This window comes from Planococcus citri, chromosome 1 (assembly GCF_950023065.1).
Source record: "Planococcus citri chromosome 1, ihPlaCitr1.1, whole genome shotgun sequence".
Lineage (NCBI taxonomy): Eukaryota > Metazoa > Arthropoda > Insecta > Hemiptera > Pseudococcidae > Planococcus > Planococcus citri.
In genome coordinates this window covers 70612118-70630523 of record NC_088677.1, presented here as the reverse complement: position 1 = coordinate 70630523, position 18406 = coordinate 70612118, and the positions used below count along the sequence as shown (strand labels likewise).

The 18406-nt window shown below is 34.0% G+C and overlaps 1 protein-coding gene and 2 long non-coding RNA genes across 12 annotated transcripts in view; 2 read left to right on the top strand and 1 right to left on the bottom strand.

Annotated features, from left to right (window-relative positions):
- Nucleotides 1-18406, top strand: part of LOC135844575 (uncharacterized) — a 427884-nt gene that overhangs the window by 285747 nt on the left and 123731 nt on the right. The gene's annotated exons all lie outside the window — the stretch shown is intronic.
- On the top strand, nt 34-2118 carry LOC135842750 (uncharacterized). The gene is made up of 3 exons (XR_010558182.1): nt 34-131; nt 1251-1331; nt 1727-2118. It is a non-coding gene; the product is annotated as an uncharacterized LOC135842750 (long non-coding RNA).
- Nucleotides 2201-3870, bottom strand: LOC135842697 (uncharacterized). The gene is made up of 3 exons (XR_010558174.1): nt 2815-3870; nt 2361-2734; nt 2201-2294 (listed from the first exon to the last, which is right to left on the bottom strand). It is a non-coding gene; the product is annotated as an uncharacterized LOC135842697 (long non-coding RNA).

Here is an 18406-nt window from a genome sequence, read left to right as displayed (position 1 = left end):
GTGAAAGTGATTCGGTGGCTGGAAACCAGATAGGTAGTTTATAAGTACACACGCGTTGATTGGAAGTCAGTGACCAGTAACAACGTTTTATTGACCTATTACGCGCTAATTATAATACGAGTACGCTCCGAGTATGTATCGATTATTATTGTTACTGTATTATCAAAGCCGTCTAACACCCTTCGCCCTTGCCCCTCTTTTTAAAATTTGTCTCATGATTTCCTCGAATTGTATATGATTCGACTCGTGGATGGGATTTTCCACGAAAGAATTGGGTAATATGATCAGACGTCGTGTTGAGATATGGCGCCATGTGTGACGAAGTGCTTTGACGAAAAGTTAACTTGCTAATTTTAAAAAAATAACTTACCTATGTAAATGTATGTACCTAACAAGGGAACTGTCAAGAAGTATGATCAAATTAAAATTCGTTTACCCACATAATGAGGGTGCTATAAACTTTCAATTACAAAATCATAGGTATCCATTACAAAAATAAATAATTTTCTTGCGAATACACAAAAACATTTTTATATTTAAAATAAAATTTCAAGTAAAGATATATTACACACATTTTTGGGGGGTCATAGGAAAGTTCAAAAATATCGAAAAATGTTATGAGAAATACCCCTCCGCCTCCTATTTGCCTCTACATAAATGTAATTTAAAAAACTCATCATGATAAAATAGGCTTATACCTATTCTTGCAGGTGAAAAGCCATAGGAAACAGCCAGATCCGATTTTAAGCTCTTAAACCTGCTATGTGTGACATGGGGGATTTATACGGGAGTAGTACCATTTTGTAGCTCTCGTCGAGGCGAACACAGCGCGCTACCTACAAGCCCCTCTATCTATTCATGGGGAGAAACTACGGGCGTCTAAAGTCTAGAAAATGAGCAAAACCAAAAAATGAAAATTTGCCATAATGAAACATTTGACCTAGAAAACTTGTAGAACATTTTATTAGATGAAAATTGCAATTTTTGGGATTAGCCTACCCTCATTTTTGAAGGATCCATGCAATTTCGAAGTTTTGAAAGAGATCAATTTCTGAAAAATTTCAAATTTACTCAAATTGATCTGTTTCAAAACTTCAAAATTGCATGGATCCTTCAAAAATGAGGGTAGGCTAATCCCAAAAATTGCAATTTTCATCTAATAAAATGTTCTACAAGTTCCCTAGGCTGATAATTTTAAGTATGCCAAATGTCTAACTTTTTTTTTTTGATGTTTTCTGTTTTTTTTTTAGAATTTTATGGCATGAGTGATTTATGGTTGCTTGCTACTCCTGATATTGAAGCTAATATAAAGGAACCTGTCTCAAGTTGAGGTAACGAATCCTACGAATATTGAGGTAACAAATCCTACGAATGTTGAGGTAACGAATCCTACGAATGTTGAGGTAACGAATCCTACAAATGTTGAGGTAACGAATCCTACGAATGCTGAGGTAACTAATCCTACAAATATTGAGGTAACGAATCAGAATGTCGAGGTAACAAATCCAAACCCTGAGAATGCTGAGGTAGCATCTGTAAGAATTGGTATGTTTAATCTCATTGAGTGACATAAATGACATCAACAAAACAGAGTATAGTTCAGAGAGTGAGGATCCGGTTGTGCAAGGTGACTATTATTTACATTGTTTTAAAACTGAAATATTGTGTTATTATTATTATTATTATTATTATTATTATTATTAACAAGTTTAATTAAAAATTATAGCCTATTATGAAGCGGTGCCAATACATTATCGGGAGTGCAGCACACCTATGCCGAAATATTTGTGGTACAAGATGTTATGTCTAAAACCAATATCCTTTTGGACCTCCAGATTCAAGTGTCATGATGATCATGATGATTATGATGACTATAATAGGACATGGAAGTCCTTTTACCATACTTTAACCAATTTAAGGTCAGAACTTAGGTGTATGGAAAAAGAAGGTGTATATAAGGATACAGATAATGCAATAGCTTGGAGGGGTTATACATTTTTAGAAAGGTATTGCTACCTGGCTTTTGAGTGCCCTAGCCAGCTTCAGTTACCTTTTGTACATACATTACCTGTAAATATTGTAAAAAAAAAATATGAATAATAAATATTTTTAAAACAACCGATCTTGTAATTTTTTTTGGTTACATGTTAAGATACAAAAAAATACATAGCAACAAGATTGTTGTAAGTATCAGAGGTGAAAAAAAAAGCACATATAATTAATAAAATACGAAAAAAAAGTATTGAAATCGAATCATAGTACATCCTCATCCTCATCATCGGTATTTGTCAGATCTGTTGAACAAAAAAAAATGGTTAGTATCATTTAAAATTTTGGTTAAGAAAATATGTTTTTCTTACCAATTGTTTCAACCAGGGTATTTATTTTCTGTTCTACTTCTTCTTTTACTTCTTCTTCTTCTTCTAACATTAATACTTCTTCTAAGTTGAAATGTTGGAACTGCTGCTCATCGTTTTGTACACATTTGTCTAACAACCGAATAACGGTTAACCCTGTTGATTAAAAAAAAACTTGCAGGGGCAGGCTATGCAATATGGGCCTGAGGTGGCGGGCTTACTACTTGCGTCGAATATTCCTATTATCATAAGTACGTTTTGCTCGTTATAATAACAACCCGAGTTAAGAAGGATAGCGTTGCTTAATTAGCAGCGAACGATGCTTCGAGTTTAGTTATTAGTTAATTCTAAGGCTGCGGTGGGTTCTCGAAATCATGCTGAAAAATGAGACAGAAGAATATTAATATAATGTACATGCATTTGTTTTGTGCTTTATTAGGATTTTCTATTAGGTTACCTCTAGTGCCAGGGCCTGATTTAATGAATTCGAGTATCCATCTAAAACTCTACCATAAGCATCCCTTTTATGCCAGGCGCATTTCAAAACGTGTTAAGCTTAAGCAATTAAGCATGCGTTCGATCAAGTTATTTAATTGTAAGTAGAATCTGTTAGCGCGGGGAATGTTTTCTTCCCTGTAGATTATATGGAAGGTCATCGCCGCTGGCATTATAGCAGGCCTGGGAGCCGCTGCATGCCGGCCACCGTGGGCCTGATTCCAGGAAGCTGGACGTTGTGGTAAAAAAAAAACAAATAGTGAGATATTTTATTACGTCTAGCATTAAATTTAAACACTGCAGTGTGTACTTAATTGTACTTACTCTTTGACGGCGCATAACTGGTTTGAAAATTGAAATCGAAAAAACACAATAAAATGAAATGAGATGAGCAGATTGATTCGATAGGAAATGATTATTCATCAACATCCATGCCTTCGTCTTTGATCATAAGTTGGAACGACATTGTTGGTGCCAAAAATAAGAGGAAACACAAAACAAAAAAGTCATAATAAAACTCACAAACAAAAAAAAAGTATCTGAATAAAAACATAAATAACAAACATATTATTATCCGACAAACAATTTACGGTTTTTGCTCGCCGTTTGTTTTTTTTTTGAAAGTTCATTATGACTTCAGAATTAGGAGGGGGAGTGGATTGTTTGGATCAACATTGTTGGTGCCAATAATAAGAGGAAAAACAAAAAAGAAAATCATAATAAAACTCACAAACAAAAAAAAAGTATCTAAATAAAAACATAAATAACAATCATATTATTATACGATGAACAATTTATACATCCGGGTATTTGGTTTCCAAAAGCTTTTCAGAATGAAAAGTTCCTTTAATTTCAGCCCCGGGCTCTGCTATGCAGTTGAAAATCATCTTTTGAACTAATCCTGAAGTGTAGCATATTAATTATATCAACCAGAATCAGTTCTCCGTCCAGTACTAAAACAAACACAGGACGAAGAATGATTCTGAAGGATACAAAATTTTAAATTTTCTAAAACCGAACTAGCATCACATATGTACTAATATTTACCCACTGAATCAAAATTTAAAAAATGACAAGTACATAAATAGGTATCACTAAAAAGAATTTAATCAACACTGCTCAATTTAAAAACATGAACTAAATGTTAAATCACGACACTGTACAAATGTACGATTAAGTTTGAGTACTTACCTATTTATGAATTCATATTATAGAACAATAAAATCGTTCAATATTTTATTAAGTAAATATCGCTATTGTTTAATTTCTAATACCAGTTTTATTGCACTCATCAGCAATGTTATGAAATTTGGAGAATCAAACAATATAATTTTCATATTCAAAGAGTTATAGAGTATTAGTAAAGGTATATGTAATTTTATTTACCTGTTTGGTCACTCGAGCTGTACATCTGGAAATGGTCAAGGACCAATCAGGTGACGAGTTTCTAAACGCGCTTCGATGTTTCGCTGCTCGTAGACAGTGTCCCAAAACGATTATTAGCGATAATGGTAAAAATTTCGTCTTTGCAGCTCCAATTGTGGGAAAAGTGAAACCCAAGATTGAGAAACCTGTAAAAGAATACGTTGTTACTAATAAAATTAAATGGGAATTTATCCCAGGGTATTCTCCTTGGAAAGGAGGTGCGTATGAACGTTTGATAGGTGTCGTTAAAAATTATTTAAAAATAACCTACCTCATCACTCGTCTAACAAATCATTCTTAAAAAGTAATGTAAATTTTCGTGTTGTATTTTACCGATTTTGAACTACTGAAATGAACAAAAAAAGAAAATACTTACTTACGAATTCGGTTAATGTCGTTTATTATTCCGGTACCCATACACATGAAGCCCCTTAGAAAGAAAATAGGGGTTACATTCCGAAAATATTAAACACTCCGCCTGAGTTGCAAATTTAAAATAATAAAAATGCCAAAAAAAAAATTAATGCTCAACTACATAAGCGGGAATATTCCCGTAATACTTGAAGATATATAGGAAATACTCCTGTTTTGTAAAGAATCGTAGTTATTTAGGTATTTATTAAATATTGGGAATGAGTTCCCGTAAGAAATTTGAGTAATCACTTATGAATTAACTCCGCCTGAGTTTTTTATGGATATTGGAGCGCTTTTTTCAAATTGTAAAAGTTATAATATTGCGCAAATATTTAAAAAAAAAAAGTAAACTAAACAAGAATTAGACTATTATGAATTGGTAACTCATTCTTCATGGCACCAAAAAATTACTTTAAAAAAAATGAAATTAAAATTAATATTAATTTTAAAAAAAATTGCGAGAGTTTTAGATTTATTGTCTCAAAACTCGAGGGGAGAAAAGAGAAGAAGAATATTCAAGAGCTTCCATTTAAATTTCATTACCATACAACATGAAAGAAAGAAAAACCATCGAGTTTTTGTTTATTAATTTTAATATACTTACAGGGTGTTAAATAAAGCGTGGGCAATAATTTCACAATAGATGCAACTCGAGTAGATGAACAAAAAACGTTATTATGATAAGTTGCCTATCTTGTAAAATGAAGGCGCTACGTGCTCCGCAAAACTGGAAATTTACCAATTTTGAAAAATTCATCAAAAATAGGAAGATGTTTGAATCATTCAAATGATGCCCCTTACCCATAGTACTCGAGTGGACGAACAAAAAAAGTTATTATGACCAATTGCCTATCTTCAAAATTGAAGGGACAAACCTGATTCAAAATTTCCAAATTTCGAATGCCCCAAATTTGAATTTTGAAATTGTGCTTGCCCCTTCAATTTTGAAGATAGTCAATTGGTCATGGTAACTTTTTTGTTCGTCCACTCGAGTACTATGGGTAAGGGGAATCATTTGAATGATTCAAACATCTTCCTATTTTTGATGAATTTTTCAAAATTGGTGAATTTTAGTTTAAAAATGGAGTAAATTCTTCAATACGCAGATGGTAAGAAAATGTTTGAATCATTCAAAGGATGCCCTTAACCCATAGTACTCGAGTGGACGAACAAAAAAAGTTATTATGACCAATTGCCTATCTTCAAAATTGAAGGGGCAAGCACAATTTCAAAATTCAAATTTGGGGCACTCGAAATTAGGAAATTTTGAATTAGGTTTGCCCCTTCAATTTTGAAGATAGGCAATTGGTCATAATAACTTTTTTTGTTCGTCTACTCGAGTACTGTGGGTTAGGACCATCACTTAAGTGATTCAAACGTTTTCTTATTTTTGATGAATTTTTCAAAATTGGTAAATTTCCAGTTTTGCGGAGCTTGTAGCGCCTTCATTTTACAAGATAGGCAACTTATCATAATAACGTTTTTTGTTCGTCTACTAGAGTTGCATCTATTGTGAAATTATTGCCCACGCTTTATTTAACACCCTGTATGTACAACAAGAAAATGTAGGCAATTTGTTACACGTACCGTCGACTGGCGGATTGATCTGGCGAGAGACATCGATCTTTATGACCCGGAAGGTAATTTTGTTACTCGAGCGGTGCCAAGTCCAATTGGTTTGAACGAAGTGTTTTTTGAGTATGTCCTTGAGTCTTTTGAGAGAGCTATGGTGGTAACGGAGGCGGCCAAACTTTGGCATCGTTGGCTAGGGCATCCCCGCTGACTTCATATGCGAGAGCAGGAAAATATTGAAAGTATTCATGAATTTTCAACGCTTTTTGAAGTTCTTTCCTAGCACTGTAGGTCAACTTCCAATTCTGAAGCACTGTCTCCCAGGGATCGACATACTTTTCAAGCCACTTCAAAGCTGCAATACGAAAATTGAAGTATCAATTCATTTTACAGAGATAACGTAGATATAGCTGTCGCAGGTGGGGAATGTAAATATTAAATTAACCCTTTCGAGGTCGAGGAGGTTCCGGGGTACGCAAATTATAAATCTGGTGATTTTGTCAAAAGACATGTCTCCGAAGTTACAAAACAGAAAAAAAATTATCAAAAAATGAAAAATTCCAATCGCAAAAGAGGAAATTTGAAAAAACAATTTTACTCATATTCGATTAGAGAAATGAGCGATGGAATGGAAAAAACAGTGTAAATTATTAAGTTACAGAAACTGAAAATAAAAACCAACAGACACATTAAAAATATGAACATAATAAATTTTAAGGAAGGAAAATAAATTAAAAATTGAAAAAAAGGTCAAGCCGCATTTCCTAAAGTTACCAATATCCAAAGGACCAGAAATCACAGTCTGGTGAAAAATGAATATTAGAAATAAGAATTTATGTCACCAAGAGAGCTTTTTTCATGAAGTTGAAAAATCGCATCGCATATCCAACACTAAGGAAAAATTGAAATTTTAATTGACAAATCAAACAATCCTGAAAATTGACTCAATCTGATGCTTTCTGAGTTCAACATCTTGCAGTTGTTCGAATACGATTTTCAGACACCCAATAGAACGCATAAACCAGTCGCAAATCAACACAGTAAATCCATAAAAACATCTACTACAAGAAACATAATCAATTTACAAATCGTCGGTGTCCGACTACAGTTTGAGTTATGCACACCCCATCTGGTGATTTTCTAACCCATTTTGTCATATTGCATCTCAAAACCATCAGATAAAAATTACTAAATTGGAAACCGCATCGCAAATCTGTGTCAGTAGCATTTTATGAGATTTTCAACTTAGCCGAATAAAAACCTCATCAATGTGGAATAAAAACTGCCTATATCCGAATACTAGTTTCTCTTTTGCACACCCTGTCTGATGATTTTTTGATGCATTTCGTCATGTTGCATCACAAAATAATCAAATAAAACTCATTGAAATTGAAACCGCATCGCGAATGTCAGCGAGTAGCAGTTCGAGATTTTTGACTTAGCCAAATAGAAAACTCATCTAGTGGAATATAACCTGTCAATATTCGACACCCTATCTGGTGATTTTTCAGTGCATTTTTTCATGTTTTATCCCAAAACCACCAGATGGAATTTTTAAAAATGAAACCCACATCGCAAACCCTACTCTTTGACATTTTCTGCAAATCTGAACCTTATCAAAATGGTAATGTCATCAGTGTACAATAAAAACTGTCTATTTGCGACTACAGGTTCCCTTTTTGCACACCCTATCTGGTGATATTTCGATCCCATTTTTCATGTTTTATCCAAAAACCACCAGATAAAACTTTTTGAAATGGAAAGACTCCTTTTAGGATTTTTTGAGAATTTACACCTAATCCAAATAGAAAACTCATCTGTGCAGATCTGCAGAATAAAAACTGTCTATTTATGACCACAAGTTACCTTTTTGCACACGCTGTCTGGTGATTTTCCAATGCATTTTTTTATGTTTTATCTCAAAATGACCAGATAACGTTTTTTGAAATGAAACCCGCATCGCAAACCCTACTCTGAGCCTGATCAAAACAGTTTTGTCTCCAGTATAGAATAAAAACTGTCTATTTGAGACTACAGGTTTCCTTTTTCCACTACCTGTCTGATAATTTTCTGATGCACTTTTCCATGTTCTATCCCAAAACCAACAGATAAAATGTTTTAAAATGGAAACCATTGGACTCAGAAAGCATCAGATTGAGTCAATTTTCAGGATTGTTTTGATTTGTCAATTAAAATTTCAATTTTTCCTTAGTGTTGGATATGCGATGCGATTTTTCAACTTCATGAAGAAAGCTCTCTTGGTGACATAAATTCTTATTTCTAATATTCATTTTTCACCAGACTGTGATTTCTGGTCCTTTGGATATTGGTAACTTTAGTAAATGCTGCTTGACCTTTTTTTCAATTTTTAATTTATTTTCCTTCCTTAAAATTTATTATGTTCATATTTTTAATGTGTCTGTTGGTTTTTATTTTCAGTTTCTGTAACTTAATAATTTACACTGTTTTTTCCATTCCATCGCTCATTTCTCTAATCGAATATGAGCAAAATTGTTTTTTCAAATTTCCTCTTTTGCGATTGGAATTTTTCATTTTTTGATAATTTTTTTTCTGTTTTGTAACTTTGGAAACATGTCTTTTGACAAAATCATCAGATTTATAATTTGCGTACCCCGGAACCTCCTCGACCTCGAAAGGGTTAATGTAGGCCTCTAAGGGAGGATCCTACCATTCGAAAAATAAGATTAGACTTGAAATGAGAATATACCGAATTTTCCTCAGCCAAAAATTACCGTATCCCCCTTCTATTATCAAATACAAATAATAACAAAGTAAATACAAAAAATAACAAAAGTACAGCGCGTTCTGAAACCAAATTATGTGCTTGAAATGAATCATCAAGGTCTGAAATTTTAGTATAGATTATGAATTTCAACAATAACTTTGATGACGTCTTTGATCAAAATTTCATTATAATTTTTTTTTATTTATTAGAAAATTAAAAAATTTCTTGTAAAAAATTTATAAATAATTTTCAAGAAATTTCAGGAAATTTTTCATGGAAAACTTGATTTGGGCTCCAGAAGTTCAGAAGAGGTGGAATGAGAACATAGTTTGCAAACTAGTCTACTATAATTATGGTGCTATGCAAACCATTGTAGAATGATCATCACCTTTTGACTTGCTGTCCAAATCAATTCAATTTTTCCCAGGAATTTCTCAGCTCTTTTTCTGTCTCTAAGGTATGCAGAATGAATTCTAGCAAAGGTGCATCACTTGAACCAACTTTTGGAAATGTGCTAAATATGGCTTTGTGCAGACTACACTTAATACTTGAATGTAGGGAATGATTTTTCTTCCCTCATAGAAAATCACTACTAGTGACTTCAAAAAATTACTAGCGTTTCTGAAAAAGTTACTAGTGATACCGAAAACGTTACTAGCGCTTGTACTGACGCTACTAGCGACCAACTTGACACTACTAGCGACCAACTCGTCACTACTAGTGACCAACTCGTCACTACTAGCGACCAACTTGTCACTACTAGCGACCAGCTCAACACTACTAGCGACCAGCTCGACGCTACTAGTGACTGACTTGACGCTACTAGCGATCAGCTCAACGCTACTAGCGATCAGTTTGGCGATACTAGCGACTGTCTCAACGTTACTAGTGAATGATTTAACGCTACTAATGACCGAGCCGACACTAGTAACGAGTGAAAATTAAAGAATTACCAAAAACCATAATTTTGAAAATTTTCCGCTTGGGCCAGATCATTTTCCTTTTTCTTTCTCCGACCAAAATTAGATAGTAGCAAAATTGACTTCTCACATCACAAAATAATGCGATATTTTTAGAGAAATCCTCAATCTAAAACTCCCTTTTTTTCGCCGAATTTAACATTTCAATTTTTTGCCAAATTGGTTATTTGTGAAAATATAGAAATTATATCCTGAAAAAAATGAAGAATTGTCAATTGTCAAGAACTTTTGTTGTGGCTTGCTCAGCTGCTCTAGCCCCATTTATATTTTCAATATTCGGAGGGGGAGAAGAGGGAAGAGGAACGGAAAAAAATTCATGAATTTTGCGAATAAAGTCTAAATTCCAGTCGAAAATTTAAAAAAAATTGAGGTACCAGCCCCCTCGGGGGGTGAGAGGAGGGGAGAGGAACAGAAAAAAGTCCATTTTTGCGAATAAAGCCGAAATTGCAGTCGAAAAATGAAAAAAAAAATTTCGAGGTACCGGCCCCCTCGGAGGGGGGAACGAGGGTAAGGGGACGAGGAAGGGTCCATTTTCGCAAAGAAATATCGAATACGAGTGTATGATATCCATTTAATTTTTATCTAGAAAAATCAACACACCAAAAACTCAGTTTTAATTTTGTAAAAAATCATTCAACTTGAAATTTTTTTAAAGTCCAGAGTGCTAAAAAGTGCATATAAATGTTTCAAACACCTCATCTTCCAACTTCCCCAGTGGCCTAGTTGGTTAGGCAGGTGACTAGAGAGTGAGAGGTTGCAGGTTCAAACCCCACCCCAGGCATGAATTTTTTTTTAATTTTCAAAATTTTTTTGGGGAGAATTCGTTGTTCTAGGAGGGTCTACGAGTAAATAGCTGCCATTAACATGTTTTTGCCATGATTTTCAGTGCAAAATGCGCAAATTTGCGCGTGTCACTACTATTGACAAACGTTACTAGTCATTAGTAACGTCTGTCAGTAGTAGTGACGCTACTTGCCGAAAAAGTTACTAGTGTTTTTTTTTAGTAATGACGCTAGTAGTGATTTTCTATGAGGGTTAAGCTTCGCAAATGTGAGGCTTTTGCTCCACACTGCGTATTTAACCCTCATCCAACAACATAACATACCTGCTTTCAATATTGTATTAGCTTTGAATTTCCTACAATTTCCTACCTTGTCACAGGTCATTCATCATTTATACAAAATGGAATACATCTGGCAGTTTGGTTTTTGATTTTGGCTGCTACTGTCACGTAGGTTTTTACCGTAGCAATTTACCGATTCTGAGTTACCGAATAAAAGAACGAACACGATTGTATCAATTAATTTTTCACTTTATTTAACGATCGATTCAATTTTAACAAATACGGTAATTAGCTAAGGCGATGTTGTTGCCTTCTCGAGTACCTATCGCGACTAAAATATCGATCCACCTGCGACCTAGTCGTCGGTGGACATTTCCACCAAAACTGCTGATTCAGCAGTTTTGGCAGAAAGGTGGCGTGATCGCCTCAATTGTGCCGTGTGCAACTTTGTGCATCCAAAGTTGCACATCAGCGGATTTCGTATCCGCTGATGCGATGGTGTGATATTTTAGCCATCGCATTGGCGGATGTATATAAAACAATTAAAGAAACAAATAATTACATGAGTTTGGTAATGCATATGAATAAAAACTGGTGAAAAATAATCCCAGCTGATCAAAAAATAATCAATGTTACTTAATTTATAACCCACAACCAAGGATGATAATTATCACTTTTAATGAGTAAATCATAGAAATATATAAATTTTTTTTTTTTAGAAGACAATTTTCTCAATAAGTATAGTTACATATCAAGATTATTAAGCTGTTGGCAAAATGATAATCACAGTTTTGAGAATAAGACAAGAAATAACAAGAAATAAAACAGATTAACATTTTAAAACAATTGATAACAAATAACAAACAAAATGGAAAATAATCACAGAATATTTTTGCAGCATCGATATAAGTAATTATAATTAAGGAAGGTATAAGGCTTCTCCCCTCCTTTCAGAAGGGGTGACCTCACACCTTGGTGGCTACTGAGGCATAATAATACAAATAACACATAGTAATTATAATGGTCCCCTATCATAAAATATACAAGTTCACATTTGGGATGTTTCCAACTCATTAAATTCGGAGTCAACTTGTGCTTCAGCTACCTTATATTTTCTCGGAGCTGCTGGTGGGGGGGGGGTCTACTTTTCCTTATATTTATGTCCCACCATAGTTTCATAAATAATATAAATCATTCATATTTTTTTTTCTCATTCCTCTCAATTTTATATCATATTCATTATTTTTCAAATTTGGACTCCTTCAGAGTTCTTTGATACTTTTTTATGTAAAAATCATTATAACATCAATAACTTGAATCCCTACATCCTACATTTTTGCAATTTTATTTTATATATATATTGATTCTCATAAATATTCAACTTATGGGGATGTGTTGGACCGTTATTTAACTCCTTTTCCAATTATGTTATTATCTTTTCATGACTTTTCAAGTTTGAGGCTGGTCAGGCTTCAAATTCTTGCCATTTTATGCGTTATGTCTAACATATTCCCATTATTGATGTATAATAGATTTCATCATAAGTAGAATAATATTATAGTGGTATGGTATTCTAAACTACCATATCACACTCTACTTTTGTATTGGTTAGCACACCGGTATTTCCTGAGTAAAAAAAATTATTAATAACATTCTCATTCTCATCATTTTAACTTTTATTATTTAAATTTTATCAATTTGTATGTTCACATTTCTACCGTTATTGCAATTTTCTTCTAGAACATATCTCCACTATGTGGAGTTTTGGTATTTTATTTGATAATAAAATTTTCAGCAATCTCTTTATTATTCATCAGATTTTCATAAAATTATTTTCGAGGGAAGTATTTTTTTATTCTTTCCACATGGATCAATTCTTCTAATAGTTTTCCTCTGAATGGTATTTCGATGAGGTAATTTTCGTTTGAAATTTTCTTAATGACCTTATAAGGTCCATTGTATTTGTTGTAGAATTTACCTTGTTTTAAAGGGTTTGCAATTAAAACTAGCTCATTTTCCTTATATTCGACGTTTTCTCTTTTTTTATCATAATTTAATTTTTCGATTTTTCATCAAATTGACAGTCGATTTTTTTTTCATGATTTTAAAACGAAAATTTCTGGTTTACTGTTACGATTTTACGGGTGTGGGTACCTTTTTGAGACGTTGGGCGCCACGTTGTCACGTAGGTTTTTACCGTAGCAATTTACCGATTCTGAGTTACTGAATGAAAGAACGAACACTATTGTATCAATTAATTTTTCACTTTATTTTCAATTTTAACAAATACGGTAATTAGCTAAGGCGATGTTGTTGCCTTCTCAAGTACCTATCGCGACTAAAATATCAATCCACCTGCGACCTAGTCGTCGGTGGACATTTCCACCAAAACTGCTGATTCAGCAGTTTTGGCAGAAAGGTGGCGTGATCCCCTCAATTGTGCCGTGTGCAACTTTGTGCATCCAAAGTTGCACATCAGCGGATTTCGTATCCGCCGATGCGATGGCGTGATATTTTAGCCATCGCATTGGCGGATGTATTTTTTCCATGAAAAATAATAAATTCTTTCGACGACTCGTTTCGAGTGATCAACAATTACGATTTTGGTCATTTATTGATATTTTCGAAAACGACAGACATTATAATTATGTACATGATCACAAATATTTATGGTAATTAAATAAGAACAAAAACTGCACCAAGAGCCGCGAGGAGCAAGGTTAAAAATTAGACGAACCTTTTTTGTAAGACTATTCCTGATCGACTGATTTTATTATCTTTATCAATGTCATTTTGGCTGGTGGATTCGGAGAATCGAATCCACCGAGTCATATAACGGGATCCAGATTAATTTGGCGACTTGCAAATTTGGGGAGTGGCATGTACGCTCGGCCATTGGCCAGAGGAAATCGGGATCATATTTCAAGAAGGCTAATTTTTATTGATATTTGCGCAGGAGTCAAACCTCGTCAGATTCGGCTTGTGGCAAATATGCACTATTTAGAAAAACATGAGCAAAATCGTTTCCTATTTTGGACGATGAGATTTAGCCTCAAAATGTGAGGTTAAATCTCACCGTCACCTTCACAGTCACCTTATACATTAATCAGTATTATTACTTCAACGGTAACAAATGTAAACATAAATGAAAATTTTAATGAGATTTTAAAACAAATAGTAATGAAGTTTTGACATATGTACATGGGTGCACCTATTTGAACACAAGAACAATTATAATTAACATGGCGAAATCTGAATCTACAAAGATGAATTACTGCCCACTGGAGGACGCAAGTGTGTAAACCTGATGTGGTAATTATAAGAATTATGATTTTTGTAGTTTATTCCCACACACACCTTGTATCTATGTAGGTTTTTGAAGTAGGTTTTTGTTGCTTTGCACCTTTTCTCATGTGCTGTCAGGCCATTTGGTCCAGGCACACATGAGAATTTTGCTTCACAATATTTACAAGAGAATAAGCGGTCTCTTTTTAAGTGAAAATACTTCATTTACAAACACATTAAATAACACCATTGGTTTCCAAAAGCTTTTCAGAATAAAAAGTTCCTTTAATTTCAGCCCCTCTGCTATGCAGTTGAAAATCATCTTTTGAACTGATCCTGAACTGTAGCATATTAATTATATCAACCAGAATCAGTTCTCCGTCCAGTACTCAAACAAACACAGGACGAAGAATGATTCTGGAGGATACAAAATTTTAAATTTTCTAAAACCAAACTAGCTCAGTGGTCCAGGAAACACTCCGTCCGTCATGGCTAAAATTTAGTAGCTCTGAACCGCTTTTCAAAACTTTGCATATGGTCACATTACATAAACAGAGGGCCTGAAAAATTGTTTGCCTACCTGCAGTCCTTCCGTTGGCCATACCTCAGCTGGCACCATCATAACTATTCAAAATATTTCAAGGACCTATTAAGTCATATGTATATTAGACCTGAAACGGCTACCATAATGAATCTCATCAAATTAATAAACTAAAAATTGAAAATAGGGAATATAATATTTAAACAAGTTTCATTCGTTTTACACGTTTGATGAAATGTATTCATATTGTTAGGATCTTGATTGCTACTACCTATGAGTTGCTAGCTGCTGTTGAGCATAACCTTTATGTAGTTGTGCAAATTTGCCAACTGTTTTCAGACATTTTTCTTATTGGAATATGCATTGTGATGTAATAGGTATTCCAGACTTTATTAGTCTGGTATCTGGCAACTAGCCACACCATGGTTCACATGGGGTCTTAAGGCATATGGTGGCTGAAAAAAAAGTTACTTACATTTAATACGCTATCTACATGTATAATATACTTAAAGGTATACCCAATCAACATTTTTCCCAATCAGTTTCTTTAGATGACATTAGTTTAATGTCCTTCCAATACCGCTTCTCAAAGTCATCGTCAGTTTCTAGGTTGGATGGAGGTGCATAATCTGTGTTGGTTGCCTCAATGTATTCTTGAATCGAGAGTGTTCCTGTGACTTTTTCAGTCTGATGGATGTAGACATTTTTAACTTTTTGTTCTCCATCCTTAACAGGTACATATATTTTCTAAGGAGAGAAATTATAAAAAACTTCAAAAAGAAGAAATCTCGTGGTGCCGATAAAATTACAAATAAATGTCTTAAAACAGGTGGGAAAATTGTTATAGAAGTACTGACCAAATTTTCTAACAAAATCTGGAAAGAACAAGAAATACCAAAAGATTTGGAAATATTTAGTTAGGTGTCATTTCAATCTTTGAAAAATGATAAAGGGGCAAGATTAATAATTACAGACCTATCTCCTTAGGTTCAAACTTTTCTAAAATCTTTTCAAAAATTCTAGAAAGTAGAATTAGACCCTTTTTGGTCCAAGTTGAAGTAGTTTTTTGTTGCTTTGCACCTTTTCTCATGTGCTGTCAGGCCATTCGGTCCAGGCACACATGAGAATTTTGCTTCGCAATATTTACAAGAGAAGTGGTCTCTTTTTAAGTGAAAATACTTCATTTACGAACAATTAAATAACACCATTTGTTCCAAAAATTCTTCGGAACTCTTAATCAGACATTCAGACAGTAAAATTTTATAATGATAGGTAGGTACCCCATGCAAAAAAATCATAGATTAGTAGTACTGCAGTAGTACCACAATACTACTTTCAAAGTCATGAACAATTAGTATACTGGAAGTAGTACTGGTATTATACTTGAGTAGTACTGCAGTACTACTTTCAAATTCATGTACTATTTATTTAGTAGTTCAGTATTACTCAGTATTACAGTACTGGAAGTAGTACTAATATTATACTTTAGTAGTACTTAGTACTGACCATGTACTGACTATAGTACTGAAGTAGTACTGAACCTCGCATCACCCTACAACTCACAGTGGGCTGTGAGCACCCTCAAAACGGGTGTAATTCAAAAACTTACAACGAACTCTTAAAACAATGGTACAATGATATCCTCCCTTATGTTTTTGGGGTCGCAGAATACGAATTCGACAATATTTTTTTGTAGGGGTGGGGGGTGAGGGGGTGAAGAGGGCGAAAAATTCAAAATTTGACTATAATGATGTGTGATACATCGAAATGTATGTTTTTTAGGGTGTAGATCTCGAATCTGACAATACTTTTTTCGTAAAGGTCAATGGTGGGGGCTGAGACGGTGAAAATGGTTAAAAATTCAAAATTTGACTATAATGATGTGTGATATGTCGAAATGTACCAATTTTCATCAATTTACTCAATTTTAGTTGTTATAAAGTAATTATAGAGGTATAATTTACGTTGAAACTCCGTTTTTCCTATTTATAAATACCTAGGAATAGAACAAAATTTTTGCACGTAGATGCACAGGAAATTCCAGCGGCTAGTAATACTTGAGATAGTGTATTTCAAGATGTCAATTGCCATTTTTGCCCCCAATTGCCCCGGCGACTACAACAGTCAATTATACCTAGTGAAGAATCATGGTGAATTTTGTTGAAATGTTACAAATTTTTTCTTCCAGGAACTTTGACTGCTCCCCAATAGAAAATTCTTCATCCCCCGCCCTTCACCCCTTCTACACCCTCGAAAACGTACATTTTGACATATCACACATCATTATGGTCAAATTCTGAATTTTTCACCCCCTTCATCCCCCACCATTCACCCCTACGAAAAAAATATTGTCAAATTCGTGATCTACAACCTCGAAAACATACATTTCGACATATCACACATCATTATAGTCGAATTTTGTATTTTTCGCCCACCTTCACCCCCTCACCCCCACCCCTACAAAAAAATATTGTTGAATTCGTATTCTGGGACCCCAAAAACATAAGGGAGGATATCATTGTACCATTGTTTTAGGGTTCATCATAAGTTTTTGAGTTACACGCCCGTTTTTAGGGTGCTCATACAGCCCACTGTGCAACTAATGTAATTCAAAAATGCTCCATTAGTACTATAATAATACTATAGCATGTTTTAGATCCGTCTTCAGTACTTCCACAGAAGTTAAGCAGTCTCAGGCCTGGCTGGAGGTTGGATGGGTGCCCGTTTAGAAATTATTCTCTAGGAGTACTGAAGTTCGGTAGTTCAGTAGTACTGTAGTAAAACTAGGTGCAGTTCTGCTGTGTGATACTATTTTTTCCATAGAATCGTGAAGTTACAGTACTACTGAAAAGTATTACTGCAGTATTACTTTTCAGTAGTACTGTGGTACTACTGTGTGATGGTTGATGGTACTACAGTACTACTTGAAAAGTTCAAATTGTTACTACTGAAAGTAGTACTGCTTTCAGTATTAAATTAGTAGTACTATTTTTTTGCATGGGACGTATTTTAAACTACGACACAACCACCGCGATTAAGCGTATTGTTGAGACTGGGCTTAAAAAACCTTATGCTGTCTCATAAGGAAAAAACAAAGTCCCAACAGATGCGATAAACACAATTAATGCTTGAATAACAAAAATTTAATTAATATAACGTAGAAGTTTTCAAATATTTATGATTGTATGAATGACAACTTACATAAGTTTCACATGTGCACTTCTGGCCTACACAATACACATACATACCCGTTGTAGTATAAGTACCCCTTGCTATCATGGGATAGACTGTACTTATTACATGAATTCGAAGAGCTTACGTCAGAGAATAAATCTAGAGTGGGAAATGGAAAAGTTTATGACGCTAGGTACTTACCTACCTAGCTTCAGTATGTTTTTATTCGATGTAATAGTAAGAACGTGTGATATATGTTCGACCGTTTTTTTATCTTTTATTATTCAAATTGCAATGTAAATTGTTTCTAATTCGAATGAATAATTAAACTATTTTCAATGATCTAATATTCGC